Genomic DNA, 14861 nt, shown 5'->3' with positions numbered 1-14861 from the left:
GGAGCCAGATATGTGATATTGGTTCGCATCTGCGAAAAGTCTCAAAACTGGGAGGTTCGCATTTGTGCGACTACTATTTCGAATGCATGGTTTGCACTTGCAAAGGGCATCTCGTTTCTGTGACATTTGCATTGATGCATGCTCGCATCTGCAAGCCATTTGTTTTGTGCATGCAGTGTCGCTTTTGCAAGGTCACTCTCGCACCTGCGATATCAGAGGCTGGAAAAAAAGGTAGGGCTTTGAGCTTTAGCTCTTTTTTTAGATCTAGATTCCGTGTAGAGCCAACTTTTGAAGAGATTTTTATCAGTCTGACAATGATGCGGACAATCTCTGAGTAGCTTCTTGTATCTTTCCCAATCTTGGGGAAGAATCTCGCCAACTTTTTGTTGAAATCCCAGAATTTTGCTTCTCAGTGACTTTATTTTCTTGATGGGGAAAAACGTGATAAAAAATTTCCATACTAGATCATCCCATATGCTGATTGAGTTTGCTGGCTCTTTCTGCAACCAATCCTTTGCTTCCCCCAATAGATAAAAGGGAAAGAAGGTTAGTCTGACAAAATCCTTGGAGACATTCAGATTGTTTTATGTATCCTTAATCTTCAAAAAGTTATATATGTGCCTCTGTGGAATTTCAAGAGATAGACCCACAAATTGCCCTGTGGACTGGATTAACTACACTATGTATTGTTTCAGCTCAAAGTGACTAGCAATGTCAGGCTTCACGATAGTTGTGGTCACATTGGTTATGATCCGGGTTTTATGCCGGTATAGCCTGCTATTTTGGGTCAGCCTGAGGTCAGGCCAGGGGCATCAGAGGAGGAACAGAAGAGGCTTGAGAGGTTCAAGAAGTATGACCCTCCTACTTTCAGTGGCACAACTACCAAGGATGTGCAGGAATTTCTAGAGAAGTGCCACAGTATTCTCTGCACCATATGTATTATTGAGGTGAGCAAATTGCTTATACTACATTTCAGCTGTCAGGAGCAGCGTATCAGTGGTGGCAGGCTTGTGAGGAGGGTAGTCTAATTGATGCGACACCACTCACTTGGACTCATTTTTCCGAGATATTTTTGAGAGAGTTTTTCCCCATACCCTTCGGGATACGTGGCACATAGAGTTCGAGAAGATGCGCTAGGGAACTATAATAGTGTCAGAGTACGCCATCAGATTCAGCGAGTTCTCCCGACATGCACCCACCTTGGTTCCTGCAGTCAAAGAGCAAGTCCGTAGATTTATCGAAGGGCTTATTTATTGTCTTAGGTTCATCATGGCTTGAGAGTTTAAGACATATACTCTATTTTCGCAGGTTGTAGAGATCACTCGGAGGTTGGAGCGTATGCGGGGCGTAGAGAGAGAGGACAGGGAGGCTAAGAGGCCTAGTGGACTGGGAGGATCTGTTGATCCCTATTTTGGAGGCAGGGTGCGTCATGGTAGATGTTTTGTGGGTCAGCCGGTTCAGTTAGTTCAAGATTCACGTGGTGCTTCAGATATCCATGGATCCTAGAGTACCCGTTCGGGGTAGCTTCCTCAGCCATATCAGCAGAGAGGTTGCTTTGAGTGTGGGGATACCAGACATATTATGAGGGATTGTCCCAGACTTTGGGCGTGTGACACAATAGGGTATTCAGGCTATGGTTTCCACTCTGGTTGCTGCTATACTTGCACTGCCAGCTAGGGGTGGAGGTCAGGCAGGTAGAGGTTGTTCTAGAGGGGGGCCAGTCCCATTGTTATGATTTTCTTGGTTAGACTAAAGCAGTTGCACTAGATGATGTTATTATAGGTATGGTTTCGGTTGGTTATTGAGATGCATTAGTATTATTTCAATTCGGTTCTAGCTATTGGTAAGATTCATCCTACCTTGCTTCATGTATAGTTGTTGTCACGACCCGAAATCCAACCTCAGGACCGTGATGGCGCGTAACATTCACATGCTAGGCAAGCCGACGTGAAATAGATAATTAACCAGTTTTAACAGTTATAATCACAATAATGATATTCAACGTGAAATAAAATTCAAGTCTAACATAGTGCTAATATAAACCATTGATAATATCTACTCCCAGAAATCCGGAGTCATGAGTACACAAGCAACTAGAAGTCTACAAAGAAAGTCTGAAATAAATACAACTGTTCGAAAGAGATAAACAGTAAAAATGGGAAATAGAAGGGGAGTTCAAAGTCTGCGGACACCAGCAGATCTACATCGAGTCTCCGTGTGAAATGATCCGAGCTGACGCAGCTCAAGCACTGCTATGACCAATACCAGTATCTGTACAACAAGTGCAGAAGTGTTGTATGAGTACAACCGACCCAATGTACTCCGTAAGTGTCGAGTCTAACCTCGACGAGGTAGTGACGAGGCTATGAAAAGGCATCTATATAATTAAACCTGTACAAGTGTATATAAAGCAACAAAACAACAGCAAAATGATAAATACTAACTGGGAGGGGACATGCAAAAAACGGAAGATATAATAGATACGGCAAGTATGAAGACGCGAAATAACTAAGTAAATCACCAAAACCGGAAATTAGTCAAATCAATGATATGAAAATGGCACGGTATCACCCTTCGTGCTTTTACTTTTGTCCTCACCATGCAATAATATGAATATAACGGCACGGCATCACCCTTCGTGGTTTTACTCTCATCCTCACCATGTAATGATATGAATGAAATGGCACGGCATCACCCTTCGTGCTTTTACTCTCATCCTCACCATGTAATAATATGAATGAAATGGCACGGCATCACCCATCGTGCTTTTACTATCTTCCTCACCATACAATAATAAAAATCCGAATAATAAACAATGCGGGGTATGATTTAACTTCAAATATGATGCCAAGATATCAAACATCAATTTCTAAGATATTCAACATCTTTGAAATAAGCAATAAATAGGAAATGAATAATTAAGAAAGTAATAATCTAATCTAAGCATGGATAAAATAATTAACAAAATAATAAAATACAAAGTAAAAAGTTCCACCCATATGCTTTGACCCGATGACAACATATAAGTACTCGTCACCTCACATATATGTTGTCCGCACACATAAAATGCATAACAAATAGACCAACAATCCTAATCCCTCAAGTCAATGTTAATCACGACACTTACCTCACTTTTGCAATCAAAGAAATCGACCAACCACGACTTTGCCTTTTGAAAAAGCCTCCAAACCAACCAAATCTAGCAAATTATCGATCAAATGGTTCAAAATAAGCTTTAGAAACTACTCATCAATGAAAAGGTCCAATCTTGATCATTTTTTAAAAAGTCAACAAAATTCAACCCCGGAATAACTTGGTCAAAACCCGAGGTTCGGACCAAAACCTGATTACCCATTAACCCCAAGCCCAGTTATGTGATTTGTTTCATAATTCGACCTCAATTTGAGGTCTAAATCTCAATTTTACAAAATCCCTAATTTCTAGCCAAATCCCTAATTTCTACCATGTAAATCCTAGATTTGATGTTGAAACCACATGAAAAGTAATGGGTAATTGAAAAGGAATGGATTAAAGTTGCTTGCCAATGATTTTGGGAAGAAAATTCTCTGGGAACATCGCCTCTAGAGTGTTTAGGGTTATGAAATGATGTAAAATGAGCTAAGTCCCATTTTCTCCTCTTTTACCCAGCTGCAGATGTCGCAATTGTGATGTCTTGTTCGCAATTGCGAACATCGCAAATGCGAGACAAGGGTCGCAAACGCGAACCGTGTCACAGAAGCCCAGAAATTGCGATTGCGACAAAAGGTTCGCTATTGTGAACTGACCCACCTTCGCAAATGCGGACTTCTCTTTTGCAAATGTGACTCTGAGATTGCAAATGCGACCTCTGACAGTTCGCAAATTCAAACATTTTCCTCGCAATTGCAAGATTTACCCAACCCAGCCCATGCTCACAAATACGAACAATTTTTCGTAAAAGAGAGGCTCGCAATTGCAAGCCAGAACTCACAAATACGAGATCTGCATCAGAACACAAGAACTGGCAATGCACCAACAGTTCAAGTCATCCAAAACTCTTCTGAAACGCGTTCGAACCTCATCCGAGCCCCTCGGTCTCCAAACCAAACATGCACACAAGTGTAATAACATCATCCAAACTTGCTCGCATGATCAAAACACCAAAACAACACTTAGAACTATGTATCAGACATCAAAATGCATGAAATTTTTAAAGAAACTCAAGAACTTTCAAATTCACAACCGAGCGTCCGAATCCTATCAAATCAATTCTGTTTTGAACAAAATTTTGAAAAAAGTCTTAAATAGTAAAATGAACCTATACCAAGTTCTGGAACCAAAATCTGAACCCGGTAGTCATAAAGTCAATTTATGGTCAAACTTCAGAATTCCTTAAACCTTCAAATTACTAGTTTTCAACAAATCACGTAAAAAATATTTAGGGATTTCTGAATTCAATTACAGGCATATGTCCAAGTCCAAAATCATGATATGGACGGACCAGGATCTTCAAAATACCGATTCGGGTCAGTTTATGTGGGTCCCCTCAAATTTCCTACGAGTCCGAGGCCATAAAATGCGCTCACAAGTCACTTAAGTGTCGTCTTGCCTTCCACATGAGATTAAGGGCTGGAACTACTTAGATGATCATGATATTAAATGTAGTAGGTCTATTGGAAGTTGTTTAGGGTCTAAGGAGATCCCTAGAACTAAGACAAGTTGGGAGCTACGCAATGGGCTAAAGTTTAAAATAAATTCGCACAAGACCTGAATTCTAATGCGTGAAACTCCCAAAATATAAAGATCTAGGTGCTGATATAGCTATCAAATTAAAATCATTTGAGTCTAGTTTTCAACACATCAAACCGTTTGTCATTTAGATATCTAATGTCATGGCCATTTTACTGGACATGGCCCATCTACGCTTCCAGGTGCGCGACATCGCATAAAAGAGGGGGTTTCTTCCTTGTATGATCGGGTGGCGATCGGACTCCATGTCGCTCCCATGGTGGTTCATCTTTCTTATTATTGTATTTGATTCACATCACATGTTGATCCGTATTTATTCGTGGAGAGATGGCCTAACCTATCGAGCTGTGATCGGACTCCATGCCTTGTGCATGGTGAGATGATCGGTGGCTAATGATCTCCCAACAAAAATTGTTAATACTTAATTGGAATTGATTATGTTTTAACATGGCATTTAGTATTACTTGAGTTCTTTATTGATTCCATGTTTACCTCCTTTTATGTTGGTACTCTACTCCATAAGAGGGTATTTAGTTTTACATACTAGTACTATTCCATATGTACTAACGTCTCTTTTGCCGGGGGCACTGCATCTTTAATAGGTGCAGGTGGTTCGTCAGCAGGAAGCTTTGATCCTCGTTAGCAGTTACCCTTTACTCAGTAGATTGTGGTGAGTCCTACTCTATTCTGGGGCCTTATGTCACTTGATACTGTACATTGTATTTTGAGGTATAGCCGGGGCCTTGTCACCGACACTTTTATACTACTCTTTTGTTACACTTAGAGGCTCCGTAGACATACTGTGGGTGGTGTTTGATTTGGGGTAATGAACTAGAAATATTTTAGTTGTCAAACATGTTTTCCCCTTGTAACTATAAACTTGTAATATTTTGGAAATTGTAAATGAAGCTCCTATAAGTAATGGAAAAAGGATGTGGTACACTTTACTCTTCTCATGTCTATTTCTTATTACTGATTCTTAAATTGTTCATGGGTAAGGTTGGGTAGAAGGCAACAAGTAGGCTTGCTTGACTGGGATGTCTCGGTCGAGCGCTGGTTGCGCTCCCCAAGGTCGGGGCATGACAAGCTTGGTATCAGAGCCTAAGGTTTTAAAGTGTCCTAGGATGTCTCGCAGCTATGTCTAGTAGAGTCCTTATTATTAGTGTATTGTCGACCACATCTATAATTAGGAGGATACTTGGGCGTTTAGGAATGTCACCCTTCTTTGAAATCCTAAGGTATATGCATCATTCAAGAGTTTTCCTTGTGGTATATGCACATATATATTGAAGAGACAACATAAGGTCACCAAGTAAGTCACTCATTAGTACATCATTATGAACACCACATAATTTTCCTTGTGGTATATGCACATATATATTGAAGAGACAAAATAAACATGATCTTGACACGATATTGATTCACCAAACATTGCATGTACCTACTTTTTGAACGAGATGCATTATTCGTGGAGCCTCTTTACCACAATTATCTTACACACAACCTCATAAGGAATTTAGTTCTATAAAGATTTCCTTGAATCAAGTTATAACCCTAGGTTAATACTTTTAACTTGCTTCTCCCAATTCTCAACAAAGGACATTGCTTGACAAGTTTGTTATGGGATTATCTGTTTCAAATGAATAACATCTTTTGGATTGTGCACTTACCCTTCTAGCATTAAACTATATGACATCAAGTCAAATGTAAAGTAACCTTGTGTTGATACCTTTCTTAACCCTCTCCCTCTCCCTCTCTCTCTCTCTCTCTCTCTCTCTCTCTCTCTCTCTCTCTCTCTCTCTCTCTCTCTTGTGTATGTGGCTCATAGGATTTGAGGAATCACTTTACTCCTTTTATGAACATTATCATGAACCCTTTTTTGCTCTCTAGCAACATAAAAGCATATCTCAACACCCTTCATACATATATTTTAATTTGACAGGGCCACTTGTTCGTATAGGACTTCCTCTGAAAATTGAGATCCTCACAAATTTGTCATAAGACGACTTCTTTTTACCTTCTAAGTGTGCACTTAGTCCACCTGGTTCCATCCTCGATAAGTAACTCATATCGTTACCAGTATTGTAGCTACCTATGGCATGGCTTGGTATTACAGTTTGAGAGTTATTATGGCAAAAACATGTCTAGCTCATAACAATTTTTCATTCTCTCTTTCCACCTTTGCAACATACTCTGACCGTGTTCCTTAGTTAGTAAAAGCATTGCGCTAGTCTCCCGACACTTGCTGGGATAACTATTAGAGAGCACGTCCTTCCATGTGTCGCTTTAACACTCCCCTTCTCATAAGACTCTTAAGGGTCTCTCCATCAAGTCCAAATGCACTTTTGGGATTATCGTAGCATCACATCTATTTCTCTTGTTTGTCCCATCCTTCATTAGCATCTGGGTACTTTCCAAGTCACAAACCCGTGGCGAACTCATTATGAACATTCACAAACCTTTCCTGTTTGCTCTATTGTGCCTCCTTGGGTTCCATTGTCTTTAACACTCGGCATCTAGAATCATTTACTATGCCCTTGTCATGTGCGGAGAATTTACTTTCCCTAGCATTGCACCTCCTTGGGTGGGAGAGGGTTTATTTCGCATTTCCCTCAGGAGCATCACATTTACCATTAGAACCTCTCTAACCAATGCATGATTTCATCCCAATATTAAGATGTCCTAACTACATGGTCTCACTCTTGTGTGGTTGAACTTAAGTAGCCTTACCACGGTCTTCCTTCCCTACTTGGGGTGGATGTTCAAGAGTTTGACTCATGTTTTGAACGTCTCGACTTAAGGGACTAGTCTATCATATCTAGTCCTCTCGTATAGGATCAACTATCGGGAAGGGTTAAGTTGCAGAGTAATAACCTCACAAGTGCTCAACCCGTTACTTTTAATCTCATGGGCTTAGGCCCTAAGTACTTAGTGCTAATTATTGTTAAGAGCGTAATGCAACTTCGTGTATTTTTCTACATAACATTCATGGTGCAAGGACCTCCTCATTATGAGTCAACTGATTTTCCCTACACTCAAGGAGACATCTTATTTCACGTGCTTGGCTACTTCTCCTTGGACTTATTATTGCCTAACCGGACGCATATGGCATGAATAACAAATCACTATCTCTTTCATGACTCTCCATCCCCGAAAAGTAACCTATGCCATTGTCTTTATCCTCCCGGTCATGCCTCCGATATATCACATGTCTAAAACGACTCACTACTTTTACATCTTGGGATCATATACATGGTTCTCACCTTATCCATATGTACTAGTTAACTTTAAGTCTCTTTCAGTTGAATAAATAATTTTATCGCCATGGTTAACTATGCCAGCTCTACCTTGTTACGTATTAGGATATAACTCCTACAAACCCCGCTACTCAACACATTGATGGATTCTTAACAATTCCAACACAATCTCAAACCTCGCTATTCCAATTTTATTAATCTATCGGGGGTTCAAGGTTCAAACATGTAAAAAGTATCACTCCATGATCAAACATACTGGGCAGGAACCTCTAAGGTTGTATTCATTCAAACACATAGTAGAATAAGGAGGATGAGAATGAGGTTGAAGGTTACCAAAAGTTTAGTTCGGTTGTTTGACGTAGAGATTTGGAGTTTGAAGAAAGTGGATGGGTGCTTCTCAGGATTTTCACCATGAAGATGTTATGTGATTCTTTAAGAAAGATAAATTTTGTCCAAGGTATATCAAAACTTATGGAAATCGTTGGTCAAGCAACGTATAGGCCCAAACCACCTCCAGAGTTTCCCTCCATGCACCCGGTGCTTCATGTGTCTATGTTAACAAAGATAGTTGGAGATCCTTTGCTCATCGTCCCGGTGGAGGCTATTGAAGTTAATGGAGAATTAGCTTATGAGAGGTACCTGATTGTCATCCTTGTTAGACAAGTTTGAAAGTTGAGATTGCCTCCGTCAAAGTGCTATGGCGAAACCTATTAGTTGAGGAGGTCACATGGGAGGCCGAGGGTGTTGTGAAAAGAAAATATTCTCACTTATTTGTGTAACCGGGTGGTTGTGGTTGGAAAGTACTCCCTATGTATTGTGATTTAAACCTATATAGCTTAAGTTAGAATGACCTTTCGGTAAGTGTAATGCTTGTTGTGATGTTTCATTGGGTTGTGGATGTGTTGTTATGAGTGGATTCTGGGGCTCTCTAACAGGTGGATAGGCCCAAATGCAGGGGAAAATTTGTCAACATTTTTGAAATTTGAGGAGTTAGTCAAGTATGAGACTTGGGAGTGTGAATTAAGATGGCGGACTTTGAACTTCATTCGAGGACGAATGATCCTAAGCGGGTGATGATGTGAGGCCCCTCAAATTTCCTACAAGTCCGAGGCCATAAAGCACGCTTACAAGTCGCTTAAGTGTCGTCTTGCCTTCCACAAGAGATTAAGGATTGCAACAACTTAGATGATCATGATATTAAATGTAGGAGGTGTATTGGAAGTTGTTTAGGGTCTAAGGAGATCCCTAGAACTAAGCCAAGTTGGGATCTATGCATTGGGCTAAAGTTTCAAATAAATTCGCACAAGACCCTACTTATAATGCATTAAACTCCCAAAAAGTAAAGATTTAGGTTGTGATATACCCATCAAATTAAGCCCTTTAAGTTTAGTTTCAACGCATCAAACCATTTCTCATTTGGATATTTCTATAGAAAGTTATGGCCATTTTACCGGACCTGTCCCATCTGTGTGCCCAGGTGCGCGCAGTGCACAGAAGAGGGGTTTTCTGCCTTGTATGCGTGCCCGGCTGCGCGTTCACTTGCCCAGGTGCACGACCGCGCACATAGGAAACCTATAAATACCCCCAGGTCGGGGAGAGATAGTGTCTAACTCATTTCATTGAGCTAGGGCTTGCTCTAACAAAGGGATTCCGCCCAATACATCCCTCCCATGAGTCAAGGTAATATTTTGGAGTATTTTGAGTTAATTACCACTCCTAAACACTTTTACTAACTAGCATTAATCTTGAAAACACCTAGATTTCCATTCAAATTTCCAAATTGGTCAAGAATACTACAAGTTGGGATTTTTAAGAGTTTCACTATAAGAGGTATGTCTACCATCTCTAACTAATTTATGGTGATTATTTATGTATGATATATGTTTTAGGACTTATGAGATTGTGACTAGAAGCCATAAGTGCCTAACCTAGGTTGTGTTGGTGTTGTAGAGGTTGTAAAATGGTTTAATTGATGAGATTGATTGGTTTAGAGTGATTTGTTAGGCATGCATGTTCTAATGGAAGTTGTGGATAGTCTAAAGATGATGGTAAAGGAATCATTGGTGTGTGAGGTGGTTGTTAGGTGAATGAAATTCCATTGAAGGAGGTTGTAGAAAAATATACACATCAGATGTTTGATAGAAAAGTCTAAATGACTTAAAGTATATAAATCTTACTAATATTGGTACAATTGTGTTGCATTGTTATAGATTAATGTTGTTTAGTGTGGTGGACCATCGTAGTATTATTAAGGGGCGAATTTCAGGTATGTTGGCTACACTTCCTTCTCTAGAATCAGAATCTGTGAGTTCCTTGTAAGTTCCAAATGTGGTTTGTTCAAACTCCTATTCCTACTGTTTCAAATTGTTTACGATGATTGATTTGCCCAAATGTTTATGTACTCGAGTCACGTTCGAATTGACCCTATCCTATTGTCCTTCCCCTTAATGGGAAATTATTCAAATATGGTTGTTGTAACTAATGCATATGATTTGAATCCATGTCTTAATTATAAATCACCATGCTCTCCTTTGTAAGTATTTCCAATGTGTTTTGAGTTCTTACATGCTCATAGGTTGAAACTATAGATATCAGGATCCCTTATTTTTGGGAAAGGTATTCCAAGAATAAATGGTGTATTAATCGCTTATGATCTTAACATAGGCTTCGATTGCCAATCATTATGCTTAACTCTTTGAAAGAAATCAACTATGTTTAGAGCACTCATTACTAATGAACTTAAAGTCATGATGTACAAAATGTTCTATATGTTGATATTTATGATAATGATCCTTGGGAGTAAAGAAAAAAAAGTGTGAAATATGAAATACGGCCATCGTGCCCATGAATGAAGAACTCTAGGTATAGCCAAGAGAGCCAATGGAATAAAGATGTTGTGAGTGGTTAGAAGTGCTAATGAAGCTATGTATGATATGAAAGGCTATGATATGAATACATTTATATTTCTATTCCCTTTGTATACAAAAATATTTTTGGGAGTATAATTAGCGAGCCGAGGAAGGGTGGGTTGTAAAGGCCAACATATGAAACTACAAGTGCCGATGTAGGAGTTGATTGGGGGATGAATTCTTGTGGTATATTGAATTGAGATTATTCCCCTTAATTGGGATGAGGTGATTGTACCGAAAGTTGATGTTGAGTCACACGACATATGTGGGGAGACGACCTAGCCGATCTGGTGGAGATCGGACGTCATGTCGCGCCCATAGTGGTTCCTCCTTCTTATTAGTGTATTTGATTCGCATCACATGTCCATCCATACTCATTCGTGGAGAGATGTCTTAGCTGATCGAGCTATGATCGGACTCCATGCTTTGTGCATAGTGAGATGATCGGTGGCTAATGATCTCCCAACAAAAATTGTTAATTCTTAATTGGAATTGATTATGTTTTAACTTGGCATTTAGTATTACTTGAGTTCTTTATTGATTCCATGTTTACCTCCTTTTATGTTGGTACTCTACTCCATGAGAGGGTATTTAGTTTTACATACTAGTACTATTCCACATGTACTAATGTCCCTTTTGTCGGGGCACTGCATCTTTAATGGATGCATGTGGTTCGTCAGTAGGTAGCTTTGATCCTCGTTAGCAGTTACCCTCTACTCAGTAGATTTTGGTGAGCCCTAGTTTATTCCGGGGCCTTATATCACTTGATATTGTACATTGTGTTTTGAGATATAGCCCGTGCCTTGTCATTGGCACTTTCATACTACTCTTCTGTTACACCTAGAGGCTCCGTAAACATGCTTTGGGTGGTGTTTGATTTGGGATAATTAACTAGAAATGTTGTAGTCGTCAAACATTTTTCCCCTCGTAACTATGAACTTGTAATCATTTGGGAATTGTAAATGAAGCTCCTATAAGTAATGGAAAAAGGATGTGGTACACTTTACTCTTCTCATGTCTATTTCTTGTTACTGATTCTTAAATTGTTCATGAGTAAGGTTGGGCAGAAGGCAGCATGTAGGCTTGCTTGACTGGGACGTCTCGGTCGAGCGCCGGTCGCACTCCCCAAGGTCGGGGCGTGAGAGTTTACACAAAGTTTTTTCAAATAAAATATTTTCAGAATAAGACACGGATTGCACACGCAAATCGAGAATCACTAAACGGAGCTAATCGAGGTCTTGGAACACTGAAATAAGTGCTAGAACCCTGAATGACCTGCCATTTTATCACAATTGTGTTTCGTAATTCTTGTACTCTATTTATGTGTTTATGCCAGTTGTTGAATTCTATTATGACAAACCATGTCTATCGTCTGGTTTGGTTGCTATTGAGGGCCATGAGGCTTGGGTGGACTTTTTATTAGTTAATATGGTAGGTTTTGATGTAGTTCTGGATGGTTTGGTCTGACTTGAGATTTGGGTGCTCTACAGGTGTGGGAAGTCTATTACGTGTTGTGGTTTTGGTTCCACGAGATTGAGTTAGTAAAGTGTTTTAGTTGTTGAGATTCTTATCTTACTTGTGATTCCGAGTGGAGGGCGGGACCTGGTGTTCCTTGTGGATATGTGTGTTTGCACTGGGCTATGTGCCATAGTGAGTTTATGTTGGGGTAAGATTCGTTATAGTTGTCGTGTGTGTCTTGTTTCTTCCATGTGGTTGGGTCCGTGGTATTGTATCGATGGGGAGTTTTACCTGTTGGAATTGTTTGATAGTTCTCTCATATGTTTCTTCTTTCATGTTCAGTCATATTCGGGTTGTGCTAATGGGGATTGGATTGTGATGTATGTGCCCACGTGGCATTTAATGTGGCTTGTTGCTCGGGTGAGTAGTTATCAGTTTTGCATGTTGCTTGCATCATTATAAGCATTGGGAAGGTTTGGAACAAGGTTCTAGTCGATGTGGGACTATTTACCGGTACCAGCTTTAGTAATGGGAAGCTATTGTGGTCTGAGTTGTTGCCACGGGCCTATGGCCGATGTGCTACGTCGTATGGTTATACCTCATGGATGTATGCATGAACTGTTACAGCTAGTTGAGGATTTTATAGTGTGTTGGTGTGAAAATAGGGCCCTTGGTGGATGTGGAGATGTGTCACGACGCAAAATCCGCATATCGTGATGGTACCTATCTTAATACTAGGCAAGCCGACAACCTCAATAAGCCACACTTCTTTCAAGTTTGAAAACATAATATATATAAATAAATAAAAAAAAACCCACACATACTGATATAAAATACAATCCCAAAACCCGGTGTCACTGAGAACATGAGCATCTAATGATAACATAGTCTGACTGATAAAAACACTGTCTGGAAATATAGAACAATACAAACAACCGAAAGGAAAGAGAGACCAGGTCTGCGGATGCCGAGCAGTTACCTCGATAGTCTCCAATAGATAAATCCACAAATCTAGTAACTGCCGTATCCGGAAGTACCTGGATCTGCACACGAGGTGCAGAGTGTAGTATGAATACAACCAACTCAATAAGTAACAAGACTAACCTTTGGGTTGAAAGTAGTGACAAGCTCAACAGGTACATTCCAATATAGAGATAATAGTACATAAATGTAGGCATGCTTTCAAGTTCAACAGTTAAACTCAGTACAAGAAAAATAGATCAATTCTGAATGATATGATGAATATGACATCTCTATATCTACATGCCAATGTACGTGCAGTATGTGATGCACCTTAATGGAAACCTCAAGTAATCACAATCTCAGAATACTCAATCACTCAGTACTGTATATAGCCAAACCAGTCCAGGGAAGATCCATCCCATATATATGTATATATATATATATATATATATATATACACACATCATTTGACAGTCAGTCACTCAGTACTTTATAAGGCCAATCCAACCCAGAAATATAAATGCTTCGGGCAAGATCCATGCCTAGGGAAGATCCATAATATATATAAATTAAATAGAAAAAACCCCCCACACATACTGATATAAAATACACTCCCAAAACCCAGTGTCACTGAGTACATGAGCATCTAATAGTACAAACAACTGAAAGGAAAGAGAGACAAGGTTTGCAGACGCCGAGTAACTACCTCGATAGTCTCCAACAGATAAATCCACAAATCTAGCAACCGCCGTATCCGAAAGTACCTTGATCTGCACACGAGGTGTAGAGTGTAGTATGAGTATAACCAACTCAATAACTAACAAGACTAACCTTTGGACTGAAAGTAGTGAAGAGCTCAACATGTACAGTCCAATATAGAGATAACAATATAGAAATGTAGTCATGCTTTCAAGTTCAACAGTTAAACTCAATACAAGAAAAATGGATCAATTCTAAATGATATGAGGAATATGACATCTCTATATTTACATGCCAATGTACATGCAGTATGTGATGGACTTTAATGGAAACCTCGTGTACTCACAATCTCAGAATACTCAATCACTCAGTACTGTATATAGTCAATCCAGCCCAGGGAAGATCGATCCCATATATATATATATATATATATATATATATATATATATATATATATATATATATACATCAAGTGACAGTCAGTCACTCAGTACTTTATAAGGCCAATCCAACCCATAAATATAAATGCTTCGGGCAAGATCCATGCCCATGGAAGATCCATCCCTAAGATAAATAAGTAAATAAGGCAACTCCATGCCCTGAGAAGTCCATCCCAAATATAAACATCAACTGCGCTCACTATGGGGGGTGCAGACTTCGGAGGGGCTCCTTCAGTCCAAGCGCTATATAAAGCCTATGAGGCCTGCTGCGGCGTGCAGCCCTGATCCATATATATATATATATATATGGCCTGTTGCGGCGCGCAACTCGATCCCATAAATATTCTCACAATGGATGAACATGACTGAGTATGAAATGTACATTTTAAAACAATTAATTCAATAGC

The 14861-nt window shown here is 39.6% G+C and overlaps 1 non-coding gene across 1 annotated transcript; it reads left to right on the top strand.

The window, feature by feature from the left end:
* Positions 1–309: 309 nt before the first annotated feature.
* LOC117274481 (small nucleolar RNA R71) lies at positions 310–416 on the top strand. The gene has a single exon (XR_004504586.1). It is a non-coding gene; the product is annotated as a small nucleolar RNA R71 (small nucleolar RNA).
* The last annotated feature ends 14445 nt before the right edge of the window (positions 417–14861 follow it).

The sequence above is a fragment of the Nicotiana tomentosiformis genome, chromosome 8, assembly GCF_000390325.3.
Source record: "Nicotiana tomentosiformis chromosome 8, ASM39032v3, whole genome shotgun sequence".
Classification (NCBI taxonomy): Eukaryota; Viridiplantae; Streptophyta; class Magnoliopsida; order Solanales; family Solanaceae; genus Nicotiana; species Nicotiana tomentosiformis.
This window is presented reverse-complemented; position numbering and strand designations above follow the sequence as displayed.